Genomic DNA, 18,242 nt, shown 5'->3' with positions numbered 1-18,242 from the left:
GAAACTGATAAGTCTCTGTGGCTTTGGCTTCGATGAGTCTAAAATTGCATTGTTCTCTGGTTATTTGGTCAAACGGATTCTGTGAATAAGCGTACCGGAGATCAAGCGTAGAAAAACTGTTTGTTGTGACTTGTCTGATTTGACCATCTGTGCAATATAGTCCTAAAAGAAATCTATGTTTGGTATCTGGTAATTATTTTTGTGAATAAATTTGTTTAGCTTTTTAGAATCAAAGGCCAACTTGACTGTCTGGTACTTTTTCACGGTTATAACTATTGAATCAATGAATTGTCGATATGAACATTTGTTTAATTTGATTATGTGGTTTTGGTCCATTAAAATTGTTGAGTTCTTTTTCAACCCGCTCCTGCAGATGTATGGGGCCCTTTTTGCGCCCTTTTTGCTGAATGAGTAGTGCGTTTTTGCTGAATTGGGTTCGCATTACGTGAGTTTTGATTTTCCGATTCAAATACAAAACTGTTAGAAATTATCTTTAAGCCTCTGTTTGATTTTCGATTTTGATTCTTCCGTTTCTTGTATACTCATCGTTTGATATAGTTTTGGTTTTTCTTTTTTCAATTTGATCTCAATTTGCGTTAATATGTTTCTACCTATTATGTTTGTTTTTGGTCATCCATAATGATGAACGGGGCTGATTGTAGTGTCCAGCCTCCACATTCTATCGCAATAAACAGTCTTTCTTTTGGAATTATGTATTCACCATTATAACAATTCTAGCCGCGTCTTCCGATGGAAAAAATTTGATTTTTGTTGACATGTCATTTTCTTGTAGTCGCAAAGCCGTTTTTTCATTGAGTAATGACATTGAACTTCCGAAGTCGGCGATGGCGAGTTTGTCCTCCATTTTAGTTTTCAATTTTACGATGTTTCCATTTAGGTCATCTTCCAACAAGCTGGCTGAGTTTTCCACCTCAAACTCTTCTGAAATTGCCATAATCGAAAGTTTGTCAATTTTGTGTTCTTCTCAACTATCTTTGGATTTAATTTCCGCTAACGCCACTGGGTCATTATCTGTTGTGTCGTTTTCAGGTTAAATTTCTTCTTGTTGTTCGTCATTCCGTTCCTCCAAACAATTTACGATCGTAGATCTACATACTTTTGCAAAAGGGCCCCGTTTGCTGGGCACGACTATCAATAGTTTGGTAGCCGCACTTGTAACATTACTTTTGTGTATTGTAGTTGGTTTATGATTGTTGACCTCTTGTGTTCTGTGTTCCACGCGTATATGGTCTACTGCGTAATATGCCTTGACCTCTTTATGAGCTCTAATTGTTTGTGTAGTTACCTCGACCACGTGGCTTGATGTAGTGTATTGTTTCTTGCTGTGTTGTTGTTGTTGTTGTTGTTGTTGTTTGTCCTCCGAATGTTTTTTTTCTCATTGTTTGATTATGTTCGATTTTTTTTTCTCGGCGGATTGCATATTTGTATGTATCTTGAGGGCTTCGCGCTTCGGCTAATAGGTCTTCCGCAATTTTCTCGTTGTGCATGTGAGCAGTAAACATGTCTCTCACCCACTCTTCCTCTCGATCTCTTCAGTCGTCTCTTGAATACAGTTCAACTAGATCGGCGTGGAATTGTCCGAGATATTGTGTTTTTTTTCTTTTCTATAGATAAAAGTTGTATCGTTCGAATCTTTGTGGTCACAAAAATGTCTTCAAAATTCGTTATAAGGTCTTTTGTGGAAACACTGTGCAAGTTGAGGTTGGGCCTCTTTTGCTGAGCCTGTCGCTGTCCCTCCGCACCGAGGCGCAGGAAAAAGCAACCGCGAACTTTTACGTCCGCCTCGTCCCAACGGAACAAGTTGCGCAAAACTCTTTTTCTCTGGCTTTTTGCACGCGGTTTTCCCAACAAACTCGCTTCTCTTGGTTTCTTACGTCACGATTTTTCTTCTGCGCCTCCGTCTCACCCGTTGTTTTGATTTCATAAATAGGTTCAGCGGGTTCGATTAGTGGTGGCTTAGCTCTTAACAAGTTTCGTATCTCGATGCCATCTTTTGCAAACGCTGTCATCTCAAAAATTGCTGCCTGTTTAGATCATTCTAATGGTGGTTCAGCAGACGCCTTCTCACAAAATGGAATAATGTTTAAGGGGTTTTTCGAAAATCCTGCTGACTGCGCCATATCATACCGCGGTGTATGAACGTGTTGGTTACTGAATCCAAAACGGATTGATAAACAAGATCTCTTGCGTATGCGGGACAAAACGACTGATTCATAAAATCAATTATTGACGTCTGAGCTACTGCTCATAGAGCTCACTGGTTTGGCGCCTTCACAAGATAAATCGACCAAACATATGGTTTACTCACATGGTGAATTAAGTATATATAAATGCATCAAAGTTTATCGATCCGTGCCGGATGACAGACTAGAAGAAGAAACTGCAAGTGAAAGTGCCTAAGATCGGTGATCCATCGCGCTGCGATAAATGGCCGGGAATTTTGCTGCTTTGTATTAGGTAAAAACAAGTCGGTTTTTGGAGAACTAGTTTTTGTAATAATCAGATTCCTCCTCTCAGAATCATACTGGAGGAATCAAAAGAATGGCAGAGTTCATGTATATCTGTTTTTTCGATTTCGAGAAAGCCTTTGATAGTTTTAACGTGGAGGCTATTAACAGCCTCATGACCTACCACCGCATTTCGTAAACATGATCGACGCACTTCATGAAATTTTCTCTTTTCAAGTTATTCAAGGTGGAAGATTAACGAATGATTTTGAAATCACCTTAGGCGTACACTGTATGTTCAAGAAAATGCAGATTACCTTGCTCTTTTGGGTCACAGCTGAAAAATTTACAGTTCAAACTGAACACGTTGTCAGCGATTGCGGAGTCTGTTGGTAGATAAAAAGAAAATTATAGGCCTTAATACTGATCAGAGTGCAAAAATTAAAATGTTGAACAAAATTTAGAAGATGTTGCAAAATTCAGTCATTTGGGCAGCCAGGTGACTGTCACCGGAGGAATTGATTAGACATAAGTTGCAGTATTATGAAAGCTAGACAAGCGTTTGCGATCTTGATACACCTTTTGAGTTCGTTTTTTATTTCGATGCGAACAAAGTTGCGTATATTTATTTCAGTACATTTTGAAATCCGTTTTGTTGTATGGCTCAGAAATGTGGTGCGTGACCATCAAAGGTTTTTCTGAACTAAGTTAAAAGATGTCCACGTCGAAAAGTAAACATCCGCTAGTTTGACAGGGTCTCAAATGTAGAGTTTTGAAAGGGCGGCAATAAGGAGCCACTTAATGTTCAAATGAAACAAAGAAACTGGCGTTGGAGTGGTCACACACATTTGAGAGTCAAATGCAAAAATAAGACGCAAGCGCTCAGCTAGAAACCACAAGGCTCTCGCTAACATGGTGGGCCAAAAGTTACATAGAGAAGGATGTAATTGTTTCATATTTTTATTCTATGCTTTATATGACCCTCAGTGCCACCAAGTTCCCGGGTTGACCAAAACTTCTAATCATACAATTTCCATTTATGAAAAACTTCTTGTCATACAATTCCATACAATGTCATACGTACAGAACATTGTATGAAATCTCTATGATAAAGATTTTTCCATAAATGAATATTGTATGATAGGTGTTTTTCCATAAACCAAAAATTTTGATTTTTTCTTTCAAAATTTAGTTTCTGAAAAGTTTTTGGTTGTGTTCGCAACCGAACACAAGTGACAAAGACCTTGGTTACTCAAAACACCAAAGGTTGGACGGTCTTACATATACAATGCAAAGCAAACGACCTGAATTTGGATGTTTTTCACAATTGATATAACAAAAGTAACGAACTTTTATTTTTTGGCAAAATTTTTTAATGATGATTATTTTAAATTTTTGAATTTTCAAGTTATCAGACATTGATCAAGGCTTACATTAACACCCCATACAAAAGAAATAGAAATTTTTAGCGTTTTTGAAAAAAAAATTTAAGTGAAAAGAAAATAAAAGCCAATTTTATCGTATCCAGGACTACGTTATGCACACAAAATATTAAATTTTGCATGCAAAAAAAAAAATTTCGAAAAATGTTTGTTTGCGTACGAAATTCGATTTGCGGTTGAAAATAAAACAAAAAATTTTTTGGGCCAAATTTTCAAAATTACTTGAAAATTTTTTTGTGTCGCCATCAAAAAAATGCCAGTCATACAATTCCCATATATGGGAATTGTATGATAAGCATTTTTTTCAAAAAAACGAGAACCTCAGTTTTTATCACCAGACTGTTTTATAAGAATCAAACATCCACAGAAATAAGTTAATACCAGTTTTCAACTATTTTTAGAAATTGTATGAAAATTGTATGACAAGCATTTTTCCATAAACTTGATGTATGGAATTGTATGATAACGATTTTCGGTGTATGGAGGTCAACCCGGGTTAATATGATTTAAATTTTTGCTAGATTTTTTAAAATAAAATTACATATGCACCAGCAACATCAGCCTTAACTTCCAAGGTATTGGGGTTAAGATTGAAGGCATGGTTCAAAAGGAAAATGACTCCCAGCGAGCAAGAATTTTTATCATCGTAAGTTGCTTTTGAGACGTCGATCTGGGTTGTAGTGTTGTTTTGTCAATGATACCTTGACAGTCTTTGCGTTAGAAATTGAGGCGTAGAAGTTGGGCTATTGTATTTCTGGGTGTTTATAGGTTGAGTGCCCCGGCGAGATCTTCAGCATTGTGCTTCAGCATTGTGCTTCAGCATTATGCGGTTTCTGAGCTCTCTAGCTTCTGTTTGGCTTTCCAATAAAACCTACAACGACCACTTCCAATTTTCGGCAAAAGATGCTATATTTTTTTCTGCGCTTAAGGTTATTATTGATTGCAGTTGCTTTCACACTATCAATTTTTTGTCCATCTAGGACAATACATGGTTTGGGCCAAACTGGGACCATAAACTTTTCGGCGTCAGAAACTGTCGTATATTTCTCAAGGTCGCAGTTACTGGCGAGTTCTCGTTATCGAGTCAATAAGAGAAATGATAGCGCTTCTTTGTGTTGAACGAGTAGCATCAATTTGAATTGTTGCAATTATCAGCCGCTGGTCAGGTTAAAGATAGTTTCTTGGAGAAAACACGAGGTTCAAACTTGTTTGAGTGCTGCTACGGGTCGCACTTTCATTTGAAAGAATACTCAAAATTTTTTTGATCTGTTTTTTAAAAGGTTCAAAATTTTTGAGAACTTTTTGAGTTTTTCGTCTTCAGTTTGCTTCCCAATGAAAGTTACTTGAATTAAAATCATTTTTATTGTTTTGATCTTGGATAATTGCAATTCATTAATGCGAGCTGAGACAAAAGGATTTGAAAATAATTTTTTTGGCATTTGTAAGTCCACTATTTTAAACCCCGATTTGATTTAAAATATATGACTCGGAAAATGCCTAGGAGTATCTAAAATTGTGTTCAATGTGCCAGTCTTTCTTATCAGATAACTGAACAGATTTATGAACGGACTTCATCAGTGGACTATCTGAACTAATGCATCGAATTCATTGATAACAGAACGTATCCAACTAGGCTTTAAATGTCGCATCCTGAAATTGACTAAGCTTAACTTGCTCAAGCAGATAGAAAAAAAACAAATTGCACACTAAATAGTGATATTTAAATGGTGCCTTTTTTAAATCAAATGTCACAGCGGGCTCAAAAAACGCTGAACTCCATTAGTTGGTTCCATCAATTAAACAAAGGTATTTTGATAAATAAAAAGTCGTGTTTAAAAGTAACTAGATGAGCCTATAGTGTGCATTTTTCCCGCACGGCAATGACGCCATTGGTTCTACTCCCCTTGCTAATTTAAAAAAATCGATGTCTGAAAAATGTTCGTTGGTTTTTACTTTTACCTTAATCTTTGCCTATTCAAGCATATTTTCATCAGTTTTTAATTGCAATTCGGATCAAGTGCTCAAATTCACGGCTATGAACGTCGCTTTTTGAGATTTGATTCATATGTAACCAAGTTTTTTTTTCAAACTAGTGTCGTTTGTTCTGCGTTCTGTGACAAAAAAAAACTGAACAAAAAACTAAAACTTAACTATATTTGACAGCATCGTAAGCCAGGCAAATTAAAAAAACCGCTTTTCTAGAAAAGTTAGTGGAAAAACGAAAAAGAAAAGATCGAAAAGTAGGAAACTTCAAAAACTAATTTACTTGAAAAAAAATGAAGGATTAAATTGAGGCTAATGTAAGCCTGCTCACTCGCTCGAAATTAGACAAAAAATCAAAATTTTAGACCGTTTTTTATTCAAGAAACATTTTTTGAGAATGTAAATCGAATCACAACTGATTGCCTCATTTTGTGTTTTTCAAAGCACGTGGGTGGAAAATGGGTGGGTGGAAGTTTAAAATGTCTAACAAAAAACATTATTTCATCTTTTTTGAATATTTCTATCGGTTTTTAAAAGTAGGAAAATCATATTGTATAAAATCAATTAAGAGCATTCGAAGCCTTTGAGGTTGTGGTACAGCAACTGCAACTACATGTGCAGTAACAGTACTGTAGCCTTGGTATCATATTCATATTGTTATCTATAATCATGATATTGTTATTGATTCTTTCAAGGTCAAACGCGAGTGACCATTGTTCTAAATAACAAGAGACTCAGTTCTCTTTACTGTAGCATCGGAATACAGTTAGCAACACAATTCAGGCTCTATAGTGAAAAGATGGTTTCTATATTAAATTAAACTCATTGAAACCAAAATCTTTTTCACTATTAAATTTACGTAGTTCTCTCCGATATCATATGGCGCAGCCAGCAGGATTTCTGTCTCAAGACAACAGGACAGACATGGGAATTTCTGTATTCTGGATTTCGTCGAACTCGGACCCACCATGGAATTTTGAAATCTGGATCGATCAATTCATATTAGCTGTTACTGAAGTATTACTAGAGAAACCAAGAGTAGTAATGTAAGAACCACTACGGAAACGCCGGCAAAAAATGATGATGCGCTGGCAGTATCAGAGAGAGAAGCCCAAGATAGATTAGATTAGCACAGGATAAAGTCATCCTAGAAAACGGAGAACGTGTTGCTCGAGGACCGAAAGTGGGACACATCGTGTTCTACCATGAAATTGGAAAACGTTTAAGATCTAGACGATTTCTAGCTCTGAGCAAAGAAAGTAAGAAGAAATTTGTACAAAAAATCCTCACACGAAATTATCTAAACTCGAGTTCCGAGAAATGGTGAGATTGGCAAAAATCTCCTTTGAAAAAACAAAAAGCATCACTTACGAGCGATACAAATAATTTACACGATCGCAGGAAACGAATGAAACTCTAGAATCTTTTCACGCGGCGTTGACTGCACAAGCAGCGAAATAGGAGTTGGGAGTATTGGAGGCAGAAATAGTTAGGGATTTATTTTTTATCCCGGATGAGGAATGTTGTACTCCAAGACACTCTAACTTTCGAAACATGCACACCAGAAGAAGTACTAAAGCGAGCAATCAAATTCGATCAGAGTAAACAAACTACGCAAGCATTTCAAAAGTCCTCAACAAGTGCAACTAGAACTGGACCATTCTCAAACGCGCAAATTAAAATAAAACAAGAACCAATCATGGCAATTGGGAACAAGGGGTATAACCCTAGACGTCAAGGTCGAGATCAGAACAAAAGAAAAAATTACTAAAGTAGAAATACCACAAGGTTCAGAGGGGATCAGAAACAATGCACGAGATGCGGAAGAACCTTTGGGGAAGGACAATTGAAGAGTTGTCCGGCAATGGAGAAATCGTGCAAGAATTGCAACAAACCAAATCATTTGACTACGATGTGCCGATCACAGCAAGTAAAGGAGTTTGTAAACGAAAATTCTAGTTCAGAAGAAGAGTGTAGCCTAATACAAAATTTTGATTCCTGTGAAGAGTTTGAAATATTGTCGGTTGAAAATGATTTAAAATCAATTAAAGCTGTCGAGCAGTACATAAACAACCGGGTGATAACGAATAATCAAACAGGAGGAATTTGTGGTCAACAGAGGTCAAATGAGAAATCAAAGAAAGTCGAGAAAAATGAGGTACACCGGAACCCGCAATCTCATCAAATAAAAGCAATAAAGGCATTGGTGAAATTTGATAATCATATCTTGAATATGACTATAGACACGGGTAGCCCGGTGTCATTTTTGAATTGGACATCAACAAAACAAATTTTGGAGGGATCTCTGAATTCAAAATTTTATTCCAGTGGAAAAACTTAACCTGTCTGCACAGTTTGTGGACTACAATAAACATCCGATCCTAATACTAGGGGCACTGAAAGCGAATTTCCGTTCAGCTGGATGGGAAGTGCAGGGAGCACCGCTGTTAGTTACGGAGCGATGTAATCTGAGACTAGACCTTCAAGGAAAATTGGGAATCCATACAACCCAGAAATCAGCACCATCACAAAGATCCAAGTTTGACGTGCTACTGCGCGAGCAGTCAGAAGGTTGGAAACAAAAATTGTTGGAATAATTCATGGGTCTTTTTAATCGTCAGGGGGAGTCGAAAAACCATACTGTGAGCACAAAATTTAAATATCCGTTAAGCCCGATACAGGAAAATGGTAGGCAAATACTCATACACATTCAGGATAAAGTACAAACAGAACTAAAAAAAATTGTTATCGGAAGGACATATCGAAAAAATGGATAAATGTACAAGCGATTGTTTCACTGCTCCAATTGTCATCACAGTTGAAAAGAACGATTCAATTAAATTGGCCCCGGATGCAAAACCTATCAAAAGACAGCTGTACAAAAATCAAAATCAGATACTAAACGTCGATGAACTGGTAGACTGAGTAAGCCAAGTCATAACTGCAAAAGCAGCAAGTTCACTATATTTCAAAGTGCTCGATCTAAAATATGCCTATAGTCAAATTAGATCAACTGCGGACAGAGCCAAACAAGGCAATTTTAATATTTTTGGAGGACAGGCAACAGGAACATATAGGTTTTTGACAGGCTTTTACGGGCTGGTGGACATGGCCGCTGAATTCCAAAAGGCGATGGACAGAACACTAAACCATGCTAAAAACACCTTCTGCTTCATAGACGATATCCTAATCGTCTCGAAGGGGGAAGAAAAGGACCACGAAGAACTGGTTCTGGATGATGATAAAAACCTTGCATTGAAGCTGTCAAAATGCGAATTTTTCAGTCATCAGTAAATTGGTTGGGTCATAAATTATCAACAAAAGGGTATCATACCTAAAATTACAAAAACAGAAGCAATATCTAACCTTCAACCACCTAAGTCCCTGAAACATCTTAGATCTTTCATGGGTATCAGTGAAAAAAATTGAATGGGACAGTCAACATTCATTAGCATTTGAGAATTTTAAAAACGCGGTAGCCAACATTGCTATGATCAATTATTATAATCCTTCAAGGGAAACTCGGGTAAAGAGTGATGCAAGCCATAGTGGTCTCGGGGCTACCCTTGAACAGAATTCAGAGCAGAATGAGTGGGTACCGATAGCATTCGCTTCGCGGTATTTGAATACCCAAGAAAAAAAGTACTCCACAATTGAGCTCGAACTGCTTGCAGTAGTATGGGCGGTAGATCGGTTTAAAAACATTACTTATTGGGTAATGAATTTGTTATAGCAACAGACTATAAAGCTCTAACATCCGCGTTGGGGAAAAATAGATCGCACAAAGCTTATCAATCTAGTTTCACTAGGTGGGTGGATAGACTATTACCTTATCTGTTTAAAGTTATTCATATACCTGGCAAAGATATGGGTATCGTTGATTACCTTTCAAGGGAACCAAATGGCGACCCATGGCCTGAATCTGAATTAGATGAAAGATTCGTTGTAGCATCAATTGAAGATTTTCATAAGGCACTCGACTGCTTAAACAGTCGGCTTATTGATACAGACCGGATAGATCATGTAAAAATTCTAGAACATTCTGGAATAAGAAACAATATTAGCCACTGTAAGACGACTCGTCACACGGTTGCTATAGCAACCAATTTATTTAAAACCAGACAAAGCTCGATCGGAACGAAAACGGTCAAAACTCACGTCCTCAAATAGAACAAGACACTCTTAACAAGATTTCTCGTTCTAAACAGTCGGTCATAAATTCAGATATAAGCAAAAATAATTCAAAATTTTAGTCGAAGAAAGTTTTGCAAATGGAAAAAATTAGTCGGGGCCAGGAAAATCGAGGAAAGCGGTGAAGATCATTAATAGAAGACAAGACGAAGAAAGGGAAGAAATGACAGAAAACGTGACGGAGACAACATTTTCACGAACCAGAATGGTGAAGAGAGGAGCTGCAGTCGACAGGACTCTGACAGTTTGGATTCGGACATACCACAGGTTGAGTGGCGAGCGATGGATAGGTATATTAAACCTAATAAAGAGAGAGGAACATCATCTGCCAGTCCACTAGTTGCTATGACGAAGCTAATCTCATTCTGGGACCTCATGGGGGCAGAAAGAAAGGATAACCCGAGAAGTATGCTAGAACTGGAAGCAGAAACAGAAATGCAAAGCCGAACGCAACAAGACCAAGAAGTTGACAATGACTCCATGAAATACAGATCGCCGACAGTTGAAGTGGACTTAACTGCGGAAAGCCCATCAGAAAGCCCAGAAGGCAGTCTTATCGGGGGGAGAAGAGCCAACCACAAATCTAGGAGAGACGAATTTTGACAAGCACAGCGAACCGAGGGAGAAAGCCTAGATAATCTAACAAAGTTGTTCGATAGAAGTCTTCTGGCGGAGTTAATCACTGAGGTTCCTTGGATGGACAGGCTTTGTCGAGTGATAGAGAGAAACAATCGTTACAGTTTCGAACTCATGGGGCCGTATACGAATCCACTCTGGCACCAACTGTCTGTAGTGGATGACTGCATACTAGTGGACAACAGGTTGGCAGTCTCAGGGCAGTTGCGGCAAGCAGTCTTAAAGAGGATTCACCGTAGTCACCCAGGTCAGGAAACGATGTTGGATGTTTCGAGGTACCTGCGGTGGGTGGCCACACATGCACAAAGAAATTGTCAACCTGGCAGAAGAATATAGAAGTTGCACTCGCTACGATAAAGAACACCTGGAAAGATCAGCGCTCAAGACGTCGCAACTCAAACGGCGAATTGACCAATCAAGAGAAGGGTTGAAAACTGTCCGTAAGGGTCAGAATAGCGCGAGCACTAAAAGAACTGCTAGAGGCAAATGCCAGATGGAACCAGACTAGAAGGGACACATCTGCCAATGATATCAGGCGCATTGTTGACGAAACAAGCACCATAAACCCGGAGCTACGCAAAGAAGTGCTTTATTAGTTGGAGCGAGGGTTCCTTGAAGACAAGCCAGAGGACCTTGTAAGCCAGGACCAGTGGTCCCCCATTCTCCTACGAAAGAACCAAGGGCGAAGAAGTGGCAAGGCACTAACCAACCCCTTCAAGGGAAAAGTGACCTCAGAAACACCGTCCACAGTCAAAACAGCTGCGGGGGCAGTCTACAGGAAGAGCGATATTGCCAAAGCTAAGATCAATGTCCGAGACGCAGCGGGGTTGACCGGAGAATGTTGACCGGGGAATGTGGTACAGCAACTGCAACTGCATTTGCAGTAACAGTACTGTAGCCTTGGTATCATGTTCATATTGTTATCTATAATCATGATATTGTTATTAATTCTTTCAAGGTCAAACGTGTGTGACCATTGTTCTAAATAACAAGAGACTCAGTTGTCTTTACTGTAGCATCGGAATACAGTTAGCCACACGATTCAGGCTCTATAGAGAAAAGATGGCTTCTATATTAAATTAACCTTTTTGAAACCAAAATCGTTTTCACTATCAAAATTTACGTGGTTCTATCTGGTATCACAGAGGTATTGCTCCGATTTGAACAGTCCCGTTCTTACTCCTATATCAGTTTTTGTTGAAATCAATCAGCTGCAATATGTTTCGCCCCTGAATTCTAAAAACTTATAATTTTTTTCATTAACAATTCTTCCATGAATCCAAAAATTATTCAAAAAAATATATCTAGAAGACATATAAAAGAAGAATCTTAGAACGTTTTCAAAAATTATTTAAATCGTTTTCTAAAAAATGTATTCAAAAAGTATAACCATAATTTTCCAGGAAAAAAAAGCTGAATCCAAGGTTTTGTTCAAAAGTGTTTTTCAAAAACTAATGTTCCAAAATTGAATCAAAGGTTGTATTCAAGAACCTAAAAAGAGTATAAACGTTTTTAGTAGTTTGTAGTACTTGTTTTATTCAATTTTGATATGAAAACTGCGATGCTGCCTTCTCTTTTCTGATCAAAAACTGTTTGAACGCCAGCCCATTATTTCAGAGGTGAAATGTTCTGAGGCTTTAGTTCTTTGGTCTAGTGATCACAATACGAGATGCTTAAACATCCTTTTTGATTTTATATTGCGTATGAGGAATAAAACTCACTTACAAATTCTTTTATTTTATAAAATAATTTTCTCAAAGCAAAAGTTTTTTCGAGGGTAGTCAACTTGGATCATTCGAACTCTGCTCTCATACACGAGCAGTCTTATTCTTAATTCAAACAAATCTGCGCTTAATTATGCGGCCATGGTAACTTTTCAAAAAAATTGGGTAATTTTTATTAAATTCTGAACAAAAGAAAAAGGTCTTTTTGACCGCGGAATCTGTGCTAAATTATGCGGCCATGGTAACCTTTTAATTATGAAAATGCTTTTTTTTTTAGGTTAATTTAGATAGAACTCCGTAGTGAAAAAAGGAAGTCTTCTCGACCGCGGAAGGAAATCAATAGATAAGATTTTATCCAACATAGAGTAATTTCTTATCTCCACAACTTCATGAGATATTTGGGAATGAAGGGAAATATCTGAAGATGCCAGGAACGTTAATTAACCACTTGGGCAATTGAGGAGTAATGGAGTTTCTCAAGTCGTTTTTTCAATTTCATTTTCAGGTCAGCATTTGACTTTTGCTCAAAACTTTTCCTCGCTGCTTCAAAAAATTTCACTGAAATCTAAATTTTGACCACTGATATTTTCATTAATGCCAAAGGTAGCAAAAATGGGATTTTCTGAAAAAAAATTCATTTCGCTAATCGCAACACTTTGTTAATTATCCGATATTGAAAGAAAATGACGGATTACTTGTGAGCGGGTGTTATTTTTCTCCAGACCGATTGAGTTTTCTTAACTAGCTTTTTTTGAAATTGCTTAGTTCTATTAACCCGCGTAAGCAACAAATGAAATCTTACCAATTTAAATTTAGAACAGTAATTTGGCCTAGTTATTACAATACGTGATGCTAAAACCTTCAATAGTACCATGGTACCTTCAATCATGCCAAAAGTGCCAAAAATGGGTTTTCTGAAGAAAAATAAATCAATTTGCTAATTGTAACTTTTTGTTAACTTCTCGGACTTTCAAAGAAATTGAGGGGTTGTTTTTTTCTCGAGACTAATTGCAATTTCTAACTAGCAATTTTTGAAAAATGTTTCAAACTGTTTTAATCGTTCGTATTTGTTTCGTACAACTCAAATTTTCACACTTGAAATTTTTACCAACGACTATTCGATACCGAATAAAATGCAGTCGCAACATTCAGGATTTTGCCTTGAATTAATCAGACCTGTATCCAACGAAACTTTAAATATATTTAAAAAATGAGCTAACAAAAAAGTTTTTTTTATAAAAGTATCTTGGGAAGACGGAGACTGTGACAGCTTGACTTCGAGATGAAATTGTTTTTTTTACTCATTAGCATAGCAGAGTGCTACATGAGAATATAGACGATGTTGCTTTTCACTATGAAAGTTTTTTGCAACAATTTCATCAGTTTGTTTCTGAGCAGTTGAAAAAGGTTTAGGACGAAGAAAAACCAACTCATTTTCAGGAAAAAAGTCAATTTTCCATTTTTTTTTGAAAAATCTAATCTCACGGCGCAGTCTTGTATTAATTTTGTTGTCTTGACAACCTTTGTTTGGCACAATTCAGTCATTTTCAATTCAATCAAATGATTTTTGTGACTATAAAAATCGATTAAAAACAAAATATAAATTTTCAAAGGATTTATAATCGGTTTCAAGTTGATAATATTTTTCAAAAGATTATAATTTCTCATAACCGATTATAATTAATTATTATTACTGGAAAAAATCTTAGTTTTTTTCAAGGTAGGTTCTAACAATCTCTCACTTTGAAAACAGATTGTCACGTCAAAAGATCTCTTGTCAAAAAGATTATGTTTTATTGTTAATTCTCTTAAGGTGAGATTTCGTGCTACTTTTTGGTCCATATGAGACCCTTTCAGGTTAAGTAAAAGTTTTCAGCGGTAGGTTACAACATTTTTTAGCCTAATGAATGAAAAATCTATCTTAATGTGCTCAATTTTTGGCGAATAAAAAAATGAGTCTTGTGAAAAAACGAAAAAAAAAACTATTTGATTTGAACTAATTTGACGACTATTAAGAAAAATTTGAAAAATTTTTAGAAGCATCGTCTGCATAAACATAAATCAACCAAAGCTTAAATTTCGAAGACAAAATGGATAAAAAACAATTATGTCCGATTAAAATGATGGAAATATGTTATAGCCAAATATTGAAAACTTAATAGACAATCACGATCAAATATTTATATTTCACAAGAACACTCACATCCTCTTCATTGAGAAAACCTGCAACCAAAGTCTAGAAATAGTGCAAAAGAGTTACCTGGCGCAGTAAAAAAGTGTTGATTGGATCAGTTTTGTAGTTTAATTTCATGAAATAGTATTTTTCGATTAAGCAAAATTTGAAAATTTGGTAGGGATGGGCAAAACACTAGAAAAAAATCTAATTATAGTAATTGCGTTTGAGCGAGTCAAACATAAAAGTCAGTTTTGGCTATTTGATGAAAAATTATAATCTCTTTGGAAAATCTTATGGTCATCCCCTGTTCATTAAAAAGACAATCATTAATACTTTGATAGTATCGATTTGATCCATTTTTCTTAAAACAGTAGCCAATCAAGTTTCGAAGTAATCAAAAAAACAAATAAGCTCTTTCGTTTCTTTTTGTGTTTTGTTTTGGATAATTTTCACCGTAAAGTTTTTGGATTGCTTTCTTCTATTGTTTCCGTGAGGCATTGATTGAGACCGGATCACCTATTTTGTGGAAACTACAGACGTAAGGTAACCTAATTAACACTACAGAAAAATACTAAAAAGAGAATGTTTTCTAATGAATCCCTTTTTGATCAATAAGCTTTACACTTTCTCAATTTTTTTCAATTCTTGGAAAATTTCTGAAAAATTGTAATTGTTATGCTGTTTACCAATTCATGGAAGCAGAAGAATCAAACCTAAAAAAATTTAACAAGAATATGTGCATTGAATATACGGATGAGTTTATTCAATGCACATAGTCTTTTTCGTAAATGAAATTAAAAGTTATGTCTGACTTTAAGCTTGCCTACCTGCAAATGATGCATTGTTCCGATCATCGAAGATGGGGAAGAACTTTGAATTCAGGAGTGTTTTTTTTCACAAAAATCATGTACTACAAGTAATCATCAGAAGGGGTCATTTGACATGCCCAATTAATTTTTTTTTCGTGATTCGAACAACATTAAAAAATTTCAAAAAATGTCTCAGAGTTTAAAAAAAACTGGTTTAACTTTCTTAATTTTTGTTCATTTTCGAGTAAGTAAAGGATGGCGTAATGACGTTAAAGGCAAATTACTTTTACTTAAACTGTTAATTTAAAAGGTTTAGTGCAAAAAAAAGAGAATTTTTTTGTTCCATTTTAATTTTGTCATTCCTTTTTTGAAAAAAAAATGTTGTCGATTATGTTGTTTGAAGATTTCTGCGCGGTTGTATAATTCTCAAATCAAACCAACCACGCGCTAAAACCAACAGTTATTTGCGGAAAATTATCAAAAAAATGCCATATTTTAATGAATTTGATCAGAACCTTCTGTTCTTCTTGCACAACAATCGGCTATCCTTGTTAGTTTTCGAGTTTTTTGAATTAATTTTTTTTTCTTAAAATTAGATGCATTGAAATAACTCGGAAATTGAAGCAACAATTAATTTGTTTTCATTTTTAATGCCAGAATTTAAAAAACCAAAACTGCAATTTTTGTTTTAATTTTAAGGTTGGTTGACATTGAATAGTGAAATTGTTGTCTCTCTATCTTGTTCCACTAATTTAAACATTTCCAAAGACAGTTCTTCATTCCATTTCCAAATTAAAGTAATTCGATAGCTCTCAAAAAATTCGAACTTAGGAGTTCTGTATTTGCCAAAATAACTTGCAAAAATAATTTGAAACCGAAATAATATTGAGCGTCTGAGTTGAATTTTTTTTGGTATTTGAAATTTTCAGCGGAAATTTTTTTTTGATTTTCTGTGAAATGAATAAAAGTCATCGAACATATTAAATCAATGCTTTAATTTTTGTTCAAAAAATAATTTTAATCTATTTTTTTCCAAAATTTTTGACAAAATTTGTTTTTTCTCGGATTTTTTTCTTCGTCAATTTTGTTCCGATAACCCAAGTAAGTTTCAACAAAAAAATTTTTCAAATAAATAGCTACTAATTAGCAGAATTCAAAAATTAATTAGTTTTTTTAGCGAAATCCTTTTTTGTGAATTTATTCAGGAAATTCAGATTGCTAATTTACCAAAAAAAATGAATGATTGCGCGCTGGAATCACGACTGAAAGAGTTTCAACTTTAAATTGATTTCTCTGAGACTAGTTTTTACAGGCCTCTGGTGATCTTTTGCAAAATCCTTGAATTTTTGGCCCTGAACTTTTTATAAAACCGTCGTTGGGCCATTTAAAATTTCGAGGGTAATAGCGCACTGCAACCACACAAATTTTCCCAGTATTTTTCAAAAAAGATCAAATACGATTTTTTCAAAAATTTATAGTATCTAGCATGGAAAAATTTCTTGTGCATTGTACGAATTGTGTCAGGAGTGTTTTTTTCTCACAAAAATCATGTACTGCAAATAATTCTCAGAATGGGTCGTTTGACATGCCCAATTAATTTTTTTTTCGTGATTCGAACAACACTAAAAAGTTTCAAAAAATGTCTCAGAGTTTAACAAAAACTGGTTTAACTTTCTTAATTTTTATTCATTTTTGAGTAAATAAAGGATGGCGTAATGACGTTAAATGCAAACGATTTTTAGTTAAACTGTTAACTTAAAAGGTTTAGTGCAAAAAAAAGAGAATTTTTTTGTTCCATTTTGTTTTTGTCATTCCTTTTTTGAAAAAAAAAAAATGTTGTCGATTATGGTTGTTTGAAGATTTCTGCGCGGTTGTATAGTTCTCAAATTAAACCACGCGTTAAAACTAACAGTTGTTTGCGGAAAATTTTCAAAAAAATGCCATATTTTTATGAATTTGATCAGAACCTGCTGTGCTTCTTGCACAACAATCGACTATCCTTGTTAGTTTTTGAGTTTTTTGAATTATTTTTTTCTCTAAAAATTAGATGCATTGAAATAATTCGGAAAACGAAGCAACCATTAACTTGTTTTCATTTTTAATGCCAAAACTAAAAAAAAATCAAAACTGCAATTTTTGTTTTAATTTTAAGGTTGGTTGACATTGAATAGTTAAATTGTTGTCTCTCTATCTTGTTCCACTAATTTAAACATTTCCAAAGACAGTTCTTCATTCCATTTCCAAATTAAAGTAATTCGATAGCTAACAAAAAAAATTCGAACTTAGGTGTTCTGTAATTGCCAAAATAACTTGCAAAAATAATTTGAAACCGAAACAATATTGAGCGTCTGAGTTGAATATTTTCTTTGGTAGTTGAAATTTTCTGCGGAAAATTTTGATTTTTTTTGATTCTCTGTGAAATGAATAAAAGTCATCGATCATATTAAATCAATGCTTTAATTTTTGTTCAGAAAATAATTTTAATCTATTTTTTCCAAAATTTTTGACAAAATTTGTTTTTTCTCGGATTTTTTTCTTCGTTAATTTTGTTCCGATAACCCAAGTAAGTTTCAACAAAAAATTTCTCAAATGAAAAGCTACTAACTAACAGAATTCAAAAATTAATTAGTTTTTTTAGCGAAATCCTTTTTGTGAATTTATTTAAGAAATTCAGATTGCTAATTTACCAAAAAAATGAATGAATGCGCGCTGGAATCACGACTGAAAGAGTTTCAACTTTAAATTGATTTCGCTCAAACTAGTTTTTACAGGCCTCTGGTGATCTTTTGCAAAATCCTTGAGTTTTTGGCCCT

General features: G+C 35.2%; 1 protein-coding gene across 1 annotated transcript in view; it reads left to right on the top strand.

The window, feature by feature from the left end:
* The window catches only part of LOC134841475 (uncharacterized), a gene marked incomplete at its 3' end in the record, with an annotated part of 63,166 nt that overhangs the window by 30,842 nt on the left and 14,082 nt on the right, over positions 1 to 18,242 (top strand).

This window comes from Symsagittifera roscoffensis, chromosome 3 (genome assembly GCF_963678635.1).
Source record: "Symsagittifera roscoffensis chromosome 3, txSymRosc1.1, whole genome shotgun sequence".
In the NCBI taxonomy this organism is placed as follows: domain Eukaryota; kingdom Metazoa; phylum Xenacoelomorpha; order Acoela; family Convolutidae; genus Symsagittifera; species Symsagittifera roscoffensis.
This window is presented reverse-complemented; position numbering and strand designations above follow the sequence as displayed.